At 37.5% G+C, this 21,489-nt stretch overlaps 1 long non-coding RNA gene across 1 annotated transcript in view; it reads right to left on the reverse strand.

Moving 5' to 3' along the window:
* Positions 1-9,218: 9,218 nt before the first annotated feature.
* LOC110286196 overlaps positions 9,219-21,489 on the reverse strand; it is a 72,206-nt gene continuing 59,935 nt past the window's right edge. The window contains exons 4-5 of the long non-coding RNA XR_003835720.1: positions 17,378-17,545; positions 9,219-9,588 (exon numbers count right to left, since the gene is read on the reverse strand). This is a non-coding gene — a long non-coding RNA (uncharacterized LOC110286196). The remainder of the gene's footprint in view (positions 9,589-17,377; positions 17,546-21,489) is intronic.

Below are 21,489 nucleotides of genomic sequence, written 5' to 3' on the forward strand. Positions count from 1 at the left end.
AATGAAAAAACACTGTGACAAAATGAATCCTGATTACATTCTGCTATACTCATAGATCAGTGCCTTTTTTATTAAGCTTTTACCAGAGATGCTGCTTCCTGCAGTAGACAGAAACAAATCCAAAGATCCACAGACAGACATTAAACATGGAGAGAGACCTTGAAACACACAGTTCTAAATGGACTGTCTCTACCAAATTCCTCCCCTCAGAGCTCAGAGAAGCTTGCAGAAGAGGAGGCAGAAAAATATGTAAGAGACAAATGAGATGGAGGATACCAGCAGAACAAGGCCCTCTAAATCAACTAATCAAGGCTCATATGAGCTTACAGAGATTGAAGTAGCAAGCATGGGGCCTACACAGGTGTGCCCCAGGTTCTCTGCATACATATTATAGCTTTCAGTTTAGTATTTTAAGGGACTCCCAAGTGTGTATGTGTGTGTGTGTGTGTGTGTGTGAATGAGTCTTTGATTCATGTGCTAGCAGTCTTCCATTAACTAAGGAATGCAGTCAACTTCTGTCACAAACACATATATGGATCTGAAAGAGCACAAGACAGTTCATAAATTTAACAAAGTCAGCATTATTTTAAATAAAATATCTCCCACTAGGAGGACTTCATCTTAAATATTCTTTTAAAATGTAAACGTATGCATGGAGAGGGGAAGGGAGGTGGCAGAATGAGGAGGAAACCAAACTTTGGGAAGCACTAAGCTAGTGATTACCTTGATCATGGGTGATTGGAATTATGATATCATCACAGATGTTACATATGTCTAAACCCATCAAACTGTCCACCTGAAGTATGTACTGTTTTTTGCTTATCATACTTCAATAAAGCTGTTCACACACACACACACACACACACACACAAACACACACACACACACGACTCAAATGGTGAAGAATAAAAAGTCTAATTAACAGTAAGTATAGACTAGGAAAGCAATTCATTCATATACACACAGTATGCCCAGAGTTAAATTATGCTGGAGCATAAACCAACCTTTTAAATACAGGTGTCTAATTAAAGAACATTCCTGTGAACTTGGATTCCTTCTGCATTACGTTAGAGCACTTGAATCAGGCTATCGCCATAACCAGACAAATGGTGGCAGCCTGTCTAACTTTTGCATACCTGAGGTCCTGTGACTATATTGACCAAAACATTTATACCAGCTGATGGTCACTTGATCCTCACATCTCTCTATTTAGTAAATTGCTCTACAAGTCAGCTTGAAGTTTGAGGTGAACAGTTTCTGGGACATTCCTGTTCAAGACACTTTTAAAAAGACATTTTCTGCCAAATTAGTCTAGCCTGAACAGGTCTGGGAAGGAATCAGGTTGGCACAAGATCCTAAAACAGGCTTCTGAAGGTGAAACCTCTTCCAACTAATAAAGACAGACTCAGACTAGTTTTGGAAAATAATATTTAGCAATTAGATGCATGCCTTTAATCCTTCTGAATAAAAAAATCATTTTAAAATAATTACTTGATGAGAGCATAAGTCATTTTTGCTTACTAAATACAGAGAGAGAGAGAGAGAGAGAGAGAGAGAGAGAGAGAGAGAGAGAGAGAGAGAGAGAGAGAAAGGATAGTTTTAACCTGAGTGACACACACTCTTTTGTGGAGAAATTCTAGAAATCAACTGCCTCAAATCCATTTCCCCCCTTTCTCTCTCCTCCCTCCTCTCTGGAAGAAGTAAGGCAGTTTCTAGATATAATATCAGCAGTGTTCAAGGCAGTGAAGAATCCCTGTCCTTAAAAGGGGGAAATAAAATTATTTGCATCCCATTAATGATAAGAAAATAAGGATATCAAATAATTGTTTTCTGAACCTGTAAATAATAGAAAAAACTAAAGTCACTTCCTTCAAAAACTGCTAGCTTGAACTTTGTTCAATCACAACTTATTGCTGGCCTTTACAAATTCACACTCACTTCTGAGCCATGTGCAGTTTTCTGAAGGTATTAACATGAGCCTAATATCATAGGCTGTAGGTCTCATTTATATGTATTAACCACAGAGTTTCTCTTTTGCTGCCACTATGACTCCTTACGCCATCCACTATTTTTAGAATACTGAATTTTTAGTTCTTCTGTAACTCTTTCCAGACAAGTTCTACTCAGCTCAGACAAGCTAAAAAGAAAGCAAGTAGCAGGTCTTCTGGGTGCTGCCTACACAGAACCCTCAGCCCAAGGAAGGCCCATTTCTAGGCCTCCTAGTTGGTAAGAAGGATGTTTCTTTAGGGCTGGCACTGTGATGGCTTAGTCTATGTTGGTCAGAAACGAAGTTACACTGCTGTGACACTACTGGTTTAGAATTGTGATACAGGTGCTTTGAGGTAAGAATCAAGTCTCACTCTTGGCACTTGAGGTGTCAGAAGCATCTAGTAAACAGTGGTCACCTAAATTTACCAGAGGCCAATCAATTATAAAATGCCTGGGCACCTATAATAATATACTTCAACACACACAGAACACAGACACACAGACACACACAGACATACAAAGACACACAAAACCACAACAGAAAAACATCTCCATTCAGGATAGTACCTGTGTATGTCTTTATCCACTTAACAGCACAAAAGGGTCCTAAGGTAGGGCAAAGGGCACTCTTAGGAAGACTTTTAACCTTCACTACAGTCTGCCTGTCTCACAAGAAGTCTACTATAAAGCAAACCTCACTGTGTACCATACCCACTGATAAGAGTTCTGTGGTTGTATGACAATTTATTTTTAACTAAGACTATACAAATGCTCATACCACAAAGGAAAAGAGGGAAAGACAAGCTAACAGATGGAGTGTGAAGATTTGGAAGCACCAAATTCTGATCATTTTAAAAGAATAAAAAGCCACATGTATATCATTGTACATGCAGACTCTATTTGATAAAGCTACCAGCTATAAGAGGCAGTGCTCAGCAAAGAGAAAGAGGGAAGAAAAGTCTGGATTCTACTAGTGTAACAAGGAGAAAATTGAAAAGGTAAGTAAGACTTAGTGGTCTGAAGTGTATTTCATAAAAGGCAGTGGGGATACCAGTTGCTTTATATAACCTTTAGAGAATGTGAGAAAGACAGCAGTATATAGCTCTCACCTACAATCAAATGTTTGCTGCCAAAGTTGTTAAGGCTGGTTGCCATGCAGTGAAAATAAATCTGCTTTTTTTTTTGGGGGGGGGGGTTTCGAGACAGGGTTTCTCTGTATAGCACTGGCTGTCCCGGAACTCACTTTGTAGACCAGGCTGGCCTCGAATTCAGAAATCCACCTGCCTCTGCCTCCCAAGTGCTGGGATTAAAGGCGTGCGCCACCATGCCCTGCAAATCTGCTTTTTAAAATTGGCTCTAAAAACAAGTATTTTGTTGGAAACAGCTTAGTATAAACCAAGGACCATGCCACATCCTGACAATAGCATTCTCCTTCTGGCCTTAGTTTAGTTGTAGATGCTGAACTGTGCCTATACTGACCCTGGAAGGGTTTTCCCAGTACATGGCCAGTTCTGGAAATCAAAAACAATTACTTAGAGAAACACCACGAAGTGAGTCAGAACTCAAAGTTAACAATTGAGAAGGGTAGGGCTGGGAAGCTATTTTAAAAACTCTCTAAAGTGCTTGCCATAAAGGCAGGAGGATGTGAGTTTGGTTCACGGAACCAAAGTTGGAAAAACATACAACAAAGTGTTTGGTTATAATAATAGCAATTGAGAGAGAGATGAAGACAGGTGGATTCTTTGGGCTTGCTAACCAGGGAGCCTCCTCTAATTGATGAGTTCCAACAAGACAAGGTCTTAAAACAAGGTGGACAGTACCCAAAGACAACACTGATGATTGACCTCTGGCCTATGTACCACACACAAGAGGTAAACATTTAAAAAAAAATTGAAAGATCTACTTTCAACTGGAGATCATTTATTGTTATACTATACAATATACAATATAAAAAGGAAAGAGGATACTAAAAAGGGTCACTACTAGTGACGAACTACAGGGAATGTCAGCCACTACAACAAAACTAGATATATAGGTAGGAGAAGACAAGTGCCCTGACGTTCCTCAGTAGAGACATCAGCTTCTTGAATGGCTCTGTAGAAGATGAGGATTACCAGGTGGAGAAAATCTGAAAGGTTGGGAAGGGAGGAAAGTAATTTTTGTGGGCATAATTTAAAAAGTTAGAAAAGGTTAGAGTCCAGAACACACAAAAAAGCAAGGACTATCCCTAAGCTTGGAGGAAGGCAAGAGAAAAAGGAAAGAAGTCTTTCTTTCTGTGCAGAGAAACAGTGGCCAACTTCATTACTAGGTTGAAAGGGGGAAATGACAGGAATAAAAATGCTGTTTAAATTGATGGTAAGTAACACAGGGGAAATCTGGTTCCTCTTTCTGTGAAAGAAGGGGCCAGAAGAGGTATGCCTTGAAAGACTTAGCTGAAAGTGAGGTGGGGTTGGGGGGACTGCCAATATGCTCCAGGAATGTAACTATCAGTTAAAAAGGAGAGGCGTTAAGAGGGAAGGGATGTAGCTCAGTGGCTACCTATCATGTGTGAGGTGCTGGCATCTATAGCAAGCTACTTCTCTCCCAACAGAAGGCTCTGTATTTTTTCCACAGCTGAAGTTTAGGCTCCAGGTCCCAAAGTCCAAGTTTATTCTCCTGCTTCCTATGGTATAAAGACTGTCTCAGGTTTTCATGGGAAATAACTATTCATTTTCTGACAAGTTCTCTCTTGTAAACCTTATTCAGACGATCAAACTCTTTGTAGTTTTGGAAACAAAGTGGAAAAAAAAGTCCCAGACATGGCCATTCTTTCACTTTCCAACTTTAACAGTGGTAGTAATAATACAGAAATCCTACACAGACTGTTGGGAGCTGCCATGCCCATCACCACATTTCTTCCTGTCCCTATAAAAACTGGCAAAGAACAGAATCATAAATGATAAACAAGCAGTAGCAGATGATTTGGCCAAAATGAAACAAAGGAACAGACTTTTCACTGACTGAGTTTCATTTCCAGACAGAATATTACCTTCCTTGTTCACCTTTATTAATATAGCCCCTAATGTTTTTCAAGCTAAAACACAGCTGAGTGATTCTCCAAACATGGACACAACACTAAGAGACAAGACCTCTCAAGATTTGAGAAAACAAGCTGTGTTTTGTTTTCAACATGAGAATAGGAAAAAACAGAAAGCAAATTAGGAAAACTGTTATTTACCAGTACACCAAAGAAGCTACAAAACAGTGTTTCTACTGGAGCTCTAAACCAGGATACAAGCCACAAAACAAAAACAAACACAAACAACCCCACAGTTCTTTGACTTTACTACATTTGAAAAAAATGCACACAGCATTATTTCCCTCTAAATAAAAAAGGTTCTGAGAAACCTAGCAGACAGGCAGACTATTGTTTTTTCCTCTCCGAGTCTTAAATTTGCTTGCCCACAGAACTCTTCACATACTCGCTCAATACATGTTTGTTAAGTACCATCTCAGAGTACTTGGTCCCTGTAGAGTTTATCACATGAGCATCAACAAGTTTGGGTAGCAAATTATGTAAGAAGTTCTCTGGAGGCAATTTCCTCAAAACCAAATAGGAGAAAACGTAAAAGAGATAGCGAGGAACACTGAAAGTGACAGGTACCTGAAGAAGAAATATGCTATCAACATACGCCAGGTGAGAAAGGAGGATACCAATACATGGACCAATTTTCCAGGAGAAAAACTCAAACAGTACCTGCCTTCACCTATGGCTTTGTGAGTCATTGTCAGCCAATTATTTATTATTTAGTATCCATTTAGAAAGAGCTAGAAATAATTACAGGATTTTATTCACTGTGTTATATTCCAGTTTTGAATAAAGCCATAGGGTACAACATGGAATTAGACTACCATTTCAATGTCCCTCACTTTCAATGTCCCAGAGTGTCCACTCTAGTCTTTACTCAGTACTGTTCCAGTAATACAGACTGATGTGGGTAATTACACAGGCAATGCTGATGTACATAGAGCTGGGCTTTCTCTGAGTCTCCAAATCTTATAAGAACCTTTGAAAACTAAGCACTTGTGGTATTATCTGTTTATAGATGGGGAAACTGAGGCTTACAAGGGGTCTTTTTTTTAGGGCTTTTACATATATAAAAAGAACTCTTAAAGATCAGTGAGCTAAGAGTCTTGATCAAATAGTCACTGATACAAGTTTGGGAAAATAGCAAGGTGTATGTAGCAAGTAGCTAGAGAAAATGGAGACAATTCTGACCAGAGAAAGAAACACAAGGTTTCCCGTGATTCAGGAAACAGCTTGGCCTTTCTGAGCCCCTTTACTCTTCAAACAAAAGAAAACAATTCTGATCCATGTGAGCAAGGAAAGGCTTGTACACAATGAGATAGATACCATATAACTTCAGGCTAGCTTCAGAAGCTGCAGCCTTGCTGCATGCAAGCCCTACAGTGGTGGGTAAGTTCATGTTTATAAAGCCAGCAGATGGCTGTTCCACCAGTGTTGGGGGAAAGAAACACTTCCTGAAAATGAATTTAAATGACAAGGAGTAATGAGAGATAGGACAGTTACAGATTATATTCACTGTTCAACTTTGTTTGGTCTTCTACACTAGAAGTTCGGTATTTCAATACTCAAATCATTAAAACTCTAACAAGTTTTACTTTCCAAAGACAGGATAATCTTGATTTTGCCAAATAGGGACATTTTTAAACCCTCTATCTACTGTAACAATGATAGCTTGTTTTCTTCCGATTTTTCTAAAACTGAGAAATAACCAACACACAATAAACCACACATAATTAAATTAGATGATTGGGAAGTTTGCAAAACAGAATCACCCATGAAACATCGACATAAATAATAAAGTGAAATTATTGACTAGATCTGGTTTCCTTTTACCCTTTTGCAACCCTGAGTTCTTGCTACCCACCCCTCTGTTTGCCACTTCATACAATCACTCCTGCAATTTCCACAAAGCATTTCTAGAAATTGATGTAAGAAGAATTACATAGAGTATGTTCTCATAAGTAAGGGCTCTTCCTTTTATTTAAAGTAGTAACATTACATTACTGAGCAGTATCCATTGAGGTACACTGTTGATTTGTTTACCCATTAACTTGCAGTTGGACATTTGTGCTTTTCTGGTTTTTGACTATAACTAATAAAATTGCTATGGGCATTCACATACAACATTGCTTTCTTGTCTCTCTAAATAGGACATCTGGGTCACATGGTAAGTATGTGTCTGACATTTTATGAAATTGCTAAATTGTCTTCTAAATTGTTTCTGCCATTTCACATTTCTTCCTAAATGTCACTGAGAGCCCCAAATCTCTGCATCTTCAACTTCTACTTGCTGGTCAGTCTTTTTACATTTCAGCCATTCAAACAGTATATAGTTATTACTTATATTTCCCCAATGAATACTGATGTAGAACACTTTCATGCACTTATCTCCAATATGGGTATCTTCTTCTGTGAAGGGTCTGTGGAGATCCTTTGCTCATGTTTTAATCTTGCTTTTTTTTTTTTTTAATTATTGAAAATGTCATCAGTTTTCATGAATGGTTGAAGACCAGCTCAATCAGATTTTATAGAACTTGTGGTACACAAGTAAATACATAGCCACAAAAGATTTTTCTAAAGCCCATGCTAAGCTAAAATATTCTGTTGTTGATTAGCTTGAAACACCTTCAAAGCTTGAAAAGAATTTAATTATTTATATGACCAACGCTGAAAGATCCAGAACATAATTAGGAAATGAGGTAATCCTATGTACTACATGATATCTAAAAGTGCCCCTTGGTTATTCCTCAGAAAAATTACCCACTTTTCATCCATAAGTCATACTTCAAGTCGTCTACTAATCATACTCTAGTCTCACTGATTCTAGTTTACAAAAATAATTAATAATTTTTCCTATTCAAATTCAGACCAACATCCAAAAGTAAATAAGGTTAAAACCTGTGTCACATTGTTTTTGCAAATGGTGGCAAATAAAATGTGACCTGCAAACAAGAACAAGACTTTCCATTGAAGATGTGTTAGGAGCAGATAAATTCGTGTATGGTTCTAGGCATTGCTCTAAGGGAAAATAGGCCTTGGTTCTGTTGTATGGCACCATCCGGTCAGAGCTCAATTGTTACAGTTGATGTGGGTTTCCTTTTAGATGCCTGGAAAATGACTCTGCTGACCACATCCACATTCTGAAATACTTTTTGAGAACTTGTAACCAAACTGTAGGAACTGACTCATTTTGCAGTGCCCAGCCACCACACAATTGTTTCGAAGAGACTCAATTCAAAGGCAGAAATAGAATGCAGGCAGAAAGTTGTCTGGATTTACATGGGAGGAGAGGGAAATTTCAGGGAACAAACAAGAAGGACCAAGGTCAGGAGATTAGGCCTCGGAGGAAGGAGTGAGCACAACACAATGCTTACAGACAATGTATGCTGCTGTCTTCAAGACAAGAAGGCAGTTCTCTATTTCTCCCATCCAAGTACTAACCAGGCCCGACCCTGCTTAGCTTCCGAGATCAGACGAGATCGGGCGTGTTCAGGGTGGTATGGCCGTAGACCAGTTCTCTATTTCTAGAAGTAGATTCAGTAGAGAGATGTACACAGGATGATTCATACAAAATGGTGCCTTAAAAGGCCATTCTTGAATTCCTCACCCTCCTCAGTTACTCAGCAAAGTGGTGCTCAGTTCTAAGCAGTCACTTGATTCATAGGATGGAAGCAGGGGTGGGACAGCATGTCCCAGACACCAGGGAGAATAAAGGGCTGACACCTGGGCTTGAAAGCAGCGGGTTCTTCACTCCCCTAGGACTTCCCTACTTCCTACATGTCCATTTCTTCATCTTCCTCTTGGTTCCCTATGCAACTCATCCAAGGAAATAAATGTGCTCATTAAGTCCTAAGAACCCCATTTCCACACTGGGATCCTGAGTCAGGTCAGGGAAGGATGAAAGGCAGCAATTGTGTCCTTTCTCCCCCACACCACACTGTTCTCAAAGTATTCGTTTCTCCTTACTCACAAGTGAAACAGATTAGTCAGTTTCAGCCTGAAGCAATGATGCTATCCCTCCCAGCTGAACCAAACCAAAATGACAAAAGAAGTAACTCTTTTATGCAGATGGGACCCTTGCTAAACAAGAATATAAAGGTTAACAGGAACACATCACTAGCTAGTCAGGCCAGATGATATAGAGTTTGGATAAGGGTTCAGATATCATGAAATAACATCCACTCAGGTAAGATCTATGAATATCAAGCCCCATTTGTTGTCAGGCCAGATCTAGTCTAGTTGTCTATATAATGGTGTGTATATGTTTTATGTCTGTTCTTACCCATGCCATGTCACTTAAAATGCAAACTCCCAGATGACAGTAACTATATATACTTTATGCACAAATCAATGCTTTCAGTATCAGATTACAAAGACAAAACAAAACAAAAACAATAAGGAATGGCAAGTACTTACTTTTCAAAACAACTTTAAGAGAAAAGATATATGAATTCACACCCTTCCCAGCTGATTTTATTTTCTTAGGTTCCATTTTTGTCTCCAGTTGTAAAGTCAGTATGCTTTAACAATTCCTAAATTGTGAGAAACATAATTATGTTTAAATACATATATATATATTAGAGAGAACTGAATATAGAACATAATTAATGAAAACCCTAAGCTGATTCAAGTTATAAACAAAATGTTCAAAGACATGCTGCATGAGAAGAGAATTACAGGTAAACATAACTAAAAATATGGCACTGCTAAACAGTCAAGCTCTTCACCTCTCTGAATACACAGGATAGGAAGAACTACCTACATTGAGCTCCTTTGTCTTTGTTTACTAGAAGCTTCATAATCATCATCATAACTAGAATCATGAAACCATCATTTTACGAAAGGAAAACCTCCTACAATTTGTACCCACCCTAGGTTTATACAGTGTAATGGAGGTTCGCCTCTTTAGGTTACCTATGACTATCACACATATCCTTGGTAATATCCCTCTTCTACTTAGTAACTACCTCCTACCTTCGAGAAGCATTTTACTATGGAAAGCAGCTTCCTAAATAATCCATCTTCATGTGTCCATTGCAGTTCTCTTTCTTCTGAGAATTCTTTTTATTTAAACTATTTTCTAAGATATCTTTAGGGAGGCTTCTGTTAACATTTACTTTTCTGTATAGAAATGATTTGAAAGTTTAAGTGGTATGAAATCATATTTATAATTTAGCCATAAAAGCGGGTCCATCCAGCCATTTTTGCTGCATAGTTTTCCCTCACAAATCTTTTCTTCTCCATTTAAGCAAGGAATCTGATTGACAGAAAATGTTTAAATATTGTGTGTCTGTCTGTGAGAGGTATAGTAGCCCCCGAATGACAAGTATCAAATAAAAGACCTTTACTGAGGGAAAAGGGACAAAGTAAGTTTATAGCTTACAGATACTCCTCTCCCCAACCCCATTTTATAGACTATTAGTCTATCCCTTTCTTTCTGTCTTTCTTTCTTCAGGAAGAGCTTGAATAAGAGAAAATAAGGATGAATGAATGAACAGAAAAAAATAATGGAATGAAGGGAAGCCTTATTAGCATGTCCTCCTAGAGGTAGGATCAGTTCAAGAACAATGAAACATTTTAGAGATTTCCAAGTCCTTTAAATCCATGGCCTTGGGTAGGCAGCCTTCACCTGCGTTCTACACTGAATTCTTAGCATTTACAGTGAGAGGAAGTTATCAAACTTCAAGCTGCATTTCCATAATATGAAACTAAACTCCTGGAACAAACAGGAAGTTTTGTTTTTCATGGGCACTGGTGGTTGCTTCTAAGCTGTTCCTATAGAAAGCCTTCAGAACTAGATGGAGGCAAAGGAAACATATTCATGAATACAGATTCCCTCCTCCCTGTACCTTTCTACCAAAAGTTCACCCAACGATTGAAGTGCTCATATAATTCTTCCCTCCACCCCCACCTTCAAGTGAAAACTTGAGAGGAAAAAATAGGGGAAGTTAGATGAGTAAATTCATTAGTGCTTTAGATCAACTGAAAACAAGGAATTCCCCCTCCTGGATTTCAGTGGCCTAATTCAAACTCATAAAATACCAGTGACTAAGACAGTTCCCACTGATTTGTGAAATAAGAAGCAGAAAAAGTCAAATGTGTATTTAAGTATTGACAGGCCCGGGCCTGTAAGATGTTACACTTTCTACAACAGAATTGAGATGATCACTACTGAAACTTTTGGCTTCAGCCAACTTTTACTCTGCCTTTGGACCCAAATTACTCCCATCTGTTCTGCCAACAGCCTATTTGGATTCAGATTTTGTTTCTACAACAGACAAGTGGCCCAAAGTAAGTTCCTCTGTTTCTCTGTGCTTTAGGACTCTTATCTATGACAAAACAATAGTACCAACAGCTTGATATGAGGATCCCACAGATCAATGTCATTTGACTACCTACAATAGCAGCTACCCAAAACACGCTAAATGTTCAATGAATGGTAGTCAATTTCTTCTTCTTTTTTTGTTATTTTAGTTAATCTGCCATGCCAACAGTCATATACATTTTACCACAAACACATAGACCTGGAACTAAGCTGAAAGTGTTTGGGGAATACAAGTGAGTAGAGAACCATTACTCCAGGTTCCCTAATGTACTTTTTATGCAGGTCCAAGTATAAGGTGACATAACTCACTATCCAGGCTCTGTGATTTAGAGAAACTAACAGACTCATTCGACTACCAAGGGGCAAAGTAAACTGAAAACACAAGCACACTTGTTCCATAAGCTTGGGCCTCTTACAAAATAAATAGTTCAGATTTGGAGATGATTTTGTATGCAGGTATTCAGATCTATGAATGCAAGCAGCAAAGCATGGCTACCCACTTTTCTTAGTTAAGAACTCTAGTGTTTTTGTGTGTGTGTGTGTGTGTGTGTTGTGGGGGTACCAATGGATTATCTTTTTAAAAAATATTTTATCCATTTTAAAAAATGTTGAAAGCAGAAAAATCTCAATAACATTAAAAGCAAGGTCAAAGTCTCTAGAAGAACACACAGTTACTTCAGGAAATCAATTTTTTTCATGGAAATAAGGGGATATGCTTTAAAATGAAACCTTAGCCTGGCCTTCATTAGAGATATTTCCACCCTATACCTCAGAAGAGCTACATTACTTTTTACATATAAAGTTATTACTTACTATATTTAGATTAATATTTTAAAGCGATTTTAAACAAAATAGGTGCTACTTAGAATAGCTATTTACAATAGCTAAGAAAAGCAAATGTTTTGACTCTTATGCTGACTTACAAAGACATCAAATTCAACTTTTGTATGCATCAAATGTGTTCCTTCAGAAAAACTAAAGGAAATAAGCAGTAGGAATGTATTTACATAACATAGTTTACAGTTAACAACACGTGTACTATTCTTTATATCTTAAATTTGCCTAAATACTTTAGAATGTATAATAAATGTATAGTAAATGGGGAGTAAGAGAAGAAGTTACAGCTTGGAACCCTAAGAAGTTGAGCTAGCAGATGCTAAGATTAAATTACTGACATTTTAAATATATAGTCTGTATAGCAATTGTTTTATATTGATCTTTTTTTTTTCAAAAAAATCAGGGTAGTTTACTAGATAAGTGTAAGATATTTTAGATGAAATATATGTTCTAATTCAGCTGCTCATCTTTGAAAGTAGTTAACAAAATAGAATTACTTTGCATACCCTCTTTAACTCTTATTCTTCCTGATATCAAGAAAATAAATGGGATAACTTATATATACAATAACTACATTCAAAACTGGTTAGGTTTTTTTCATCTGAATAAAAACACCTATCCTCCAAATTTCGACCATGTAACCTAAACAGTTTGTTTAGGAGAAATAAGTTTTACAAAACTATTACTCTAAAAAATAGTATGTAACAGTAAAAAAAAGTCACCAACATTTTTCTTGTCAATAGCATTTTGAAATGAACATAAGGAAATTAAGGTGAAGACAGAGATCAAAATATAGATCCAGAAATCTTTAAGTGTGTTCAAGGCCAACAATAACAGAAGTGGTTGACTAAAATGGCAAGCAAGGACATAAACTGCACAACATGCCAACAGGAAGTAACTGCTGAATCACTAAGCAGGGACGGAGGAGCAGGGACATAAACTGGGAAGTTTAGAAAGAACTTATTTTTAATGACTAGAAACATAGGGACCAGAGAGCCAGCTTATACATCTTTTCTTTGTGTTTTTTGAGAAGCACTGTTAGAAATCTTTTCTAGATTCAATAATGCAGTTCAATTTCCTGGGCTGCCTGATTTCCCAAAGGCACTTACTGTGCCCAGCATGACTCCTGTGTCAGAGTGTTACTCCCTCTAAGGTGTCCCTTTCTCCCTTAACAGCCTAGACCTGTCTGGGTATAAAGTTCCAGAAAATAAATATGAAAGGACTTTTTGTAATTGTATACAAAAATTACTTTGGAGTTGAAAACAAAATGTTATTTCTTTTGTCTTAATTTTTCTCAATTAATAAAGCCAGGTTGACTCATCAAGATGGAGCTTGGATCCCTGAAACTCCCATAGTCCATTCCACCACAAACCTGTGAACAAACATTTCACACAGAGGAGGAGTGGACCCTGTTAATGACCAGAGTGGTGATATCACTATCACCTTCACATGACACTAGGCATAGGGTAAGCAGGAATGCAGAAAGCGGGTGACACACCCCTTTGACTCAGTCTAGTTTCAGTGCTTGCAAATCCTGGCTCCATTATTTCCTTTCTATGTCATTTTGGGCAGTTAGTTTCACTTCTCTGTGTACTGCTTTCTCTACAGTAAAAAGAAGTAACAATCATACTGGTTTACAGTTAATACATGTAAAGCATTATATATTAAGACCTATCTCCTGGGTAACTATCAGGAACTGGTTGGCACTGAACGAGATGACAGGGATATATTTAGAAAAATATCTAACACATATCACGAGTTCAATAAATGTTAATTCAAGAGTCAAAAAGCCTTATCTGGCACTCCAACACTCATGCTATTATAAATGTTTATAAGGAGAGTGACTATTTAATGTACACACATACATACATACATACATAACTCCAGGGAAAGTTGGTGCTGTATTCCAGAATCAAGTACATGGATATTTCTCTGATAAAATGTACAGAGTTAGTGAGCTAAATAAAGACTACAAGTGGACTCATGTAAGCTCAGGTCAGAACTTTCCATCATTTTGTGACATGAACATTTTTTTAACTTTTCAGAATCATTTGGACTTTAGAAGAATTGCCAGGTTTCTACTTATGAAGTAAGGAATAACTTCAACTGAAATCTTTTTTTCACTAATTCTCAAGGTACAAGTGACAAAATAAATTGCTAAAACCATTGTGAAATAGAAAATACCTTCAGGCATGGAAAATGGAAGAGTGCATAATTAATCTATGGTACATATGAGTCTAAACATTTTCTTGCTCTGATACTGTGTTTCCTAAGTTCTCAGCTTGCCAATTCATTCCATAAACACCTCTTAGTCTCTTTTTAAAGAATGTTAAAAGTAAATTTTGAATGTAAGATAAAATGCTTAGGGCTTATGACTGACTGCTTAATAATATACTCCTATTTATTCCATAGGAAAAAGAAGACAAAACTAGGAAATGGCAAATGAACAGTTGTTTGGAAAGCATGTGTCTCATAAGAACACCAAAGCCTCTGTAGTTGTTCTCAGGGGGAGTAGGGATAGAAATAAATGCTATAGCAAACTGGTAAGCCATTCTGCTGCTACCAAAGGAATTCTCTCCACATTGCATTTGAAGGAAATATTTGCAGCTCTTCAAGAGCCTACAATAATTGGTTCAAGATGTTCTTCTCACGGCTGGTCAGCCCTGGATAAATGGTATACAGAGCCTTGTGGAAGCTGACTTTTACTCATTACTCCATATGTTGGTACTTATCTCTCCCAATTTTTCACATACTGATTTTGTACTAAAGTACGGCTTCCTTCAAGGCCTATGCTTCCCACTTCCACGGTAATCCTGTATACAAAAGCAAGTCAAGAAGGCCCGAAAAAATGGAGATCATTATAATGCTTCATGGTTTTCCCCTTCTTGTTAGCCTTCTACTCAATGACACTGTAGCAGGAGATCTGAATGCCATTTATGAACTGAAACCTTAAAGCTACATTTCAATGCCTAACTACTCGGTTGCCAGAGAACCACATTCCGAGGCTTATCTGGGTTCTAACAAATAGCTGTTGTTGATTTAAGACCCACCTTCAAAGTAAGCTTACACACACACCTACACCCACCACCCCCCCCACACACACACACACACATCAAATTTTGAAGGTGTACAGTACACTTATCAAATACTATTGGGTAGAAATGATTGAGATATGTCTCTCAAATGGCTTCTTTCACTTTGTTGTTTTGAAAATCCACAAAGACCAAACATGCCAAAATAGCAATACCTTCAGTAACTCTGGGAGATAATTCATAGCAATGCTTTTAGATGTACATTTAAAAATAAGAAACTCAGAACAAAGAATGACAAACTAAATTTTAAAGATGAAGCTTTTGGATTATTCTTCTAGGACACACTTCTTAGCATTTACTATTTCCATTTATATTATATCCTATTTTTAATCACTCAAGGCAGTGGCTTCTAAATGTTTGAAGAACATTTGAAGTTTTCATATAGTCTTTTTCCTATCCTGCATGTATTTAGCTCAATATTAAATTACTGTGTTTTTTATCCAAGCATTTAGATGAAATACAGAGGTGAAAATAATTATTATTCACTGAACATACACTAACAGTAGGATAAAAATTAGCTAAAAATACTATCATGTTTTCTCTCGATTTTTCTGTCTCCTTCTCAAACCTATAAATTCATGTGTGTCAGGAGGGCACACCTTAATTAAGCCAAATGACATGTGACATTCACACAAATTTGCAGCTAGATCTGCACTTCACAGCCATGCTTGTCTTTTCATTGAAACTAAAGTCTTGGGAGCTATTACCCTAAGAAAAATGATCTTCAAACCCTTAAAGGGTGTGTGTAAGGGGGCACAATTTACAGATTCCAACATATTCATCTTTCTCTTCCCATCTGCAGCACACTCAACTAACAGAAACCCGCAGCTCTGTTATCCTGTTATGGCGTTCTTTTTTTAAGCTGGAAATTTTATGATTCCAAAAGGAACAGAGTGGGAGCCAGAAGTGAAGAATGTACATTTAACTTTTAATTTAGTTGGGGCTACTTAAAGCAAAATAAATAATATTATATCCTTTATAACTCAAAGCCCAATTCTATTCATGTCATAATTGCATGTTTATACTCATAAATGGAGATTGCCCAGAACACCTATATAATTACTGACACTTAAAATATTTCCATCTAACTCTTAGTAAGTATATATCACATGATTAGTACTACTGACCAAAAAGAAACAGACAAAAATCAAGCAGCCACCTACTATCCTAATATGCTTGTTGGGCACAACCTTTATGCAATCTTATTTCAGAGAAGTCAAACATTCACACTAATATAAAACTGCTATCTCAGTGTCTTTTGGAACACAGATAGTCACAGCTTTACTGTCTTTTTCTGGAATAGGAGCAGCTCAGATTCAAAACAAGAAAACTGAATTTCAGGTTTCAGAGAAAGAAAGACAGGCAGACACACGGGTATCACACCATTAAGAGTTAGTTGCTCATTACCATCTTTAAAAAGTTATGAACTGTATGGAAATCAGCACCCTTTTGCTTTATCAAAACAAGAACAGAACTGTAATCAAACAGAACAATCTTAAAATCATGACATGAATGCAAAACAAATTCTAGGACCACCATAATCTGCCATTCACAATCAGATTTTTTTGGTACACTGCTTCTACTTTCATTTTGTAAAGATCTAGATAAAATCTGACACAATGGGGAAGCGAAGGAACCGACTAATTCTGAAAGTATTTCTTCAAATTTCAACTTGCTAGTCAGACTGAATGCAAATCTCTATCCATGGAAAGTTAATGTAGCAACTCAAGCAAACAGCCCATTTTGATTTCATGCTTTGTCCCACTGAAAAGGAAACCATGTTCAAAAAGTAAGATCTAGTTCTATTACATATGTTTGGCTGAGCTAGTAACACACATCTCGTTTTGTTAATTACCTGGTAACTTCTCAGCTTTTATGTTATACCATAGGGCTGCCTGCTTTTAAAATCCCTACCTTTAAAATATATATATATATATATATATATATATATATATATATATATATATATTCTCTGTTCTACACACTTGTTAGGGGTCTGTGAACAATTTTGCAATTCTCCCACACACCATATGATATCTATTAGTTACAATGCCATTTTTCACTTACCGATTCTGGATAATGCAGTGTTTCCTGGTGACAGAAAGCTGAAGCTTCCATTTGCTGAAATTCCCTCTTCTCAGCTTGGTAAATCTGATTATAAAACGGCTTTGTTCTGATCCCACAAGGCACTTTTTTCCCACAAAAGTTTGCTAACGAGTTATCTGCATTTCATTCCTGTGACAAAATGAATCAGACAAAAGGGAAAAGGGGGACAGGGAATAAGTCCACACAAGTTCTTGGCACACATTTTCAGCTACATTTTTCTCAGTTTAATCAGTAAGCTGCATTAAAGTAACAGTTACCAGTTCAGGAAGCCAGAGTTTGATCAAATCAGCTACAAACAATCTTGCACTGGTGTGTAGACCCCCACGACTGCAGCCACTTGGTCATCTATCACACAGAGGAATCATTGGACAGTCCCCACCCCCATCCTGCTCCTGATGAGCAGTAGCCAGCAGGAGAGTGGAGAGTGGATAGTCGCCTAACACGGGAATTCTTATAGGGACCTGACAATTAGCAGCTGACCAATCACAACCAACACCTAGTACCTAAGTCACATGACAGGGCAGTCCCTATGCCTGTAGAATTTCTGAATTACTGGGGTTATACAAAGGACACTCATTCAGGAAAAGGGGGGTGGTGGTCATAAGCCGAAACAGAAAATACCCCGGCTGCGACAACTCGAGCTTTAAAACAAGTAACACCCTAGCCTCACCCAGTCAAAGAAGGAGCTGAAACCCAGCCAAGATGGGAATCAGAAGAACGTCTGGCATGTATTAAAAAATAATCCCAAAGCAGAGGCTGAGTTTAAAAACTCAGTTCAACTATAAATGAGCTGCTCATCCCGCTTCTGACGGTCTCCTGGACAATTGCACATTCTAAGCTTCGTTCTGTACAGCTCCACAGAGGCTTGCAGATGGGAGAGGTGCATAAGCTTCTCTTCCCTCCCAGCAAAGGGCCCCAAGAGAGAATTCCTAAGTCAAACACATTTCTTTTAAAGACAATTATAAAAATTAAGCAAATTTAACCATCCTTGGGACAAATCTTTTTGCTAACTACAAATCATGCCCCCTTCTATTTTCATTTGTTCATATAAAGAACACTTTTGCTAAGTAAAAAAGCCCATTTCATGAAGTAGCTGCCAATTTATTTTAACACCCCCAATTTTTCTTTTTTGGTTGTAAGCCTAGTCTTTAATGGCTGAGCCATCTCTCCAGCCCCCAATTTTTCTTAAATAACACTTATGCCTCAAAAGAAAACACACACACACGCACACGCACACACACACACACACACACACACACACACTTATCATTTCTTAATTCTCTGAAAATGGTACTTACCAATGTTCCTTGTTTGGATCTGTCTATTTATTCTCCCCCTTTACCGACATCTAAAGTCAAAACACAGGCTCAATCTCTTCTTTCCAAACCAGACACCCAATTTTTCTCAGGCAAAGCTGCGATAACTCTTTCTCCAAGGCAAGCCCAAAGAACTGTGCTTCTTGCCATTCCCAATTTATGGAAGGAAGCATATGTCAAACAAACCAGGTGATGACTCACACTACCTCCCCTGGCCAAATTTTCCCCAGAATGGGAGGGTAGTGTAAGTACAGCCCATTTGGATGTGACTCAGTTTTATTAGACTGGTGGTTGTAGTTGATTTGACAAGCTCCTTTTTTTTGTTTCTTTTCTAGCTCGTGCATTTAAGGATCAGAATGCATGTTCTAATGGGTTTCAAAGCATTCAGTCATGTAAACAAGAAAGCTCCAAGATTATATTTTAAGCCTCAGTAGTGTTTCAGAACCATATGCTGTAAATTTTACAATTAAGGCCACTGAACAATCAAGTTCACACAACAGTGGTGAAAAGGTTATCTACATGCAGGTCTGCCTCATGTCTTTACTATGGGAGGAATCCAGTTTTAAATCTCTTGTTGGGGCCCATATGGCAGGTTCTTCAGGAAGTGGTCAGGGACCTGAAAGCAGAGCCGTGTAACAGGCTTTCACTTTTGCGTGTACTGCAGTTTGCACTCTAACCTGAGTCACTCACATAGAATCACAAATTCAACAATGGCCTCACCACAACCCAACATCTGCATAGTCTTTTGAAGTCAATGGTTTAATAGCTGAAGACAAAAGCTTTAAAAAAATAGTCTCTGGAGAAATCGCAGTCAAATCAACTGCTTACAATTCCCCTATTCAGTATGATGTTTAACTACCATGATGAGAGTGGCACTACATGCATAGAATCAATTATTCTCAGGTATTTTAGATATAGGAAGAAATGGAATAATAAGTGCAATCCCCCTCAATACACACACACACACACACACACACACACACACACACACACACACACACACACACTGAATGGCTCAGACAAGTAGTCATACTATAGTTATCTCTTTTCGGCATACTTCCTTTAACCTTGAGCAAAGTCAGCAACTGCTTTGACGAGGGATTTTAGTGTTGATTAAACCTTGATAGATAACTAGCTATGTTACAATGTAGGATATACCTTCTATTTTTATGACACAAAGCAAATAGCTAATTCTCCAACTCACAGAGGAAGACACAGAAAAGATACACACACGGAAATATTATTTTAAAAGCTAATTTAGAATTTGATCATTCACTTTATAAATATATATAAAAAAATTCCCCTGTAAGTTTTTTACTAGAATAAATACTACTCTAAATTTTCATAGAGAATTAGTTTTCAGAAATTAAATTTAAAAACTACTTGAAAGTGCATTTCCAAATTAAACTTTAAGTTTTTCTATTTTAAGTACATGCACATATTTCTCAACTAGTTATTAAAACCTGTTCATATTTCAACAGAGATATATTAATCTAGCCGATGACATTTTCCAAGTAGAGCTTTATTAGCTTAAAGATAGTTACCTTCCCATGTTACACAGGGAATATCAAGTCTATAATTACTTAGCTTTTGATGGAAACTAACACAGAGTATGAAAGCAGACTTTAATAAAAATCAAAGAATCAAAATTCTGGCATCTGAAGAAACATATAACATCTCTTAAAAGTCTGGAGAGTGGTTGGTGTTTCAATCCTGGTTCCTCCATTCCTAGCTTTGCACCTGAACTGAAAAGGGTTGACACAGTGAGTCACACACAGCAGTTATTCTATCACTTAAAATAACATTTGAAACTACTTTATTAGTGATGGCAAACACCTGACTAAGCCATCATTTCTATAGAGCATTTCAGAATCTGTTTGAGCTTTTCCCATCACATTTTCTGGAGTATTCTTAAGGTCAGTACAGGAGAGAGTTATGACCAGATGGAACCGGTCAGAAAAGATATTCAGAAACTCCCATAGCAGTCCAAGCATTGTGACAAAAAGCCTGCCTTCCCGAACACACAGGAACATGTAAGGTTGTGTAGGGTTGTAGCAAGATGATAAAGAGTTAGTTCAAGGCCAGTCTAGGTGGAGCCTGCCTCAAAATTAAAATAAAACAAAATGAAGTAAAACAGCAACAACAACAACAAAACAGAACTCTCATTCTAGTTGGCCCAGATAGGTCGAGACATTAGAAATGTCTGTAGCCAGAAAAAGATAAATGAGTGAAAAAAGTGGAGGAACATTATAGCCCTGTTTAGAGTAGAGCACTGTTATGGGCATAGTGCAGAACACCTCCAAACAGCTCCTAACAAAAGGGATAAAGAGTACAGACACAGAGTAGACCCATGATCTACTGTTTTGTTTTGTTTTCCTCCATAAGGCCACCATATAAAATCCTATGACTTTTACCCTAAGGGAAGCTGAGGCTGTTGGGTAAAGAACCTCAACTAACCTATAAGTTAGTTGAAGAACCAGTATGTTCTCTGTTAAATTATCTCTCACTAAGAAATTTTACTTCCTCTGAATACATGAAACTCTGGTTCCATCTGAAAGCTATATGAAGCAATTCAACCATCCTACAAGCCCTATGGTAACAAAAGCCAGTTGTTTCCAATCAACATGTGACATGGTTGATGGATGATTTAAAAAAAAAAATCAACATAGCAGGGAAACATCTCTGAGGTATAAGTATACTTTATAAATATGCAGATCCTCAGATACTGTGCTCTGCTGAAGAGCAAAGGGTAAGCAA

Source organism: Mus caroli, chromosome X (assembly GCF_900094665.2).
Source record: "Mus caroli chromosome X, CAROLI_EIJ_v1.1, whole genome shotgun sequence".
Lineage (NCBI taxonomy): Eukaryota > Metazoa > Chordata > Mammalia > Rodentia > Muridae > Mus > Mus caroli.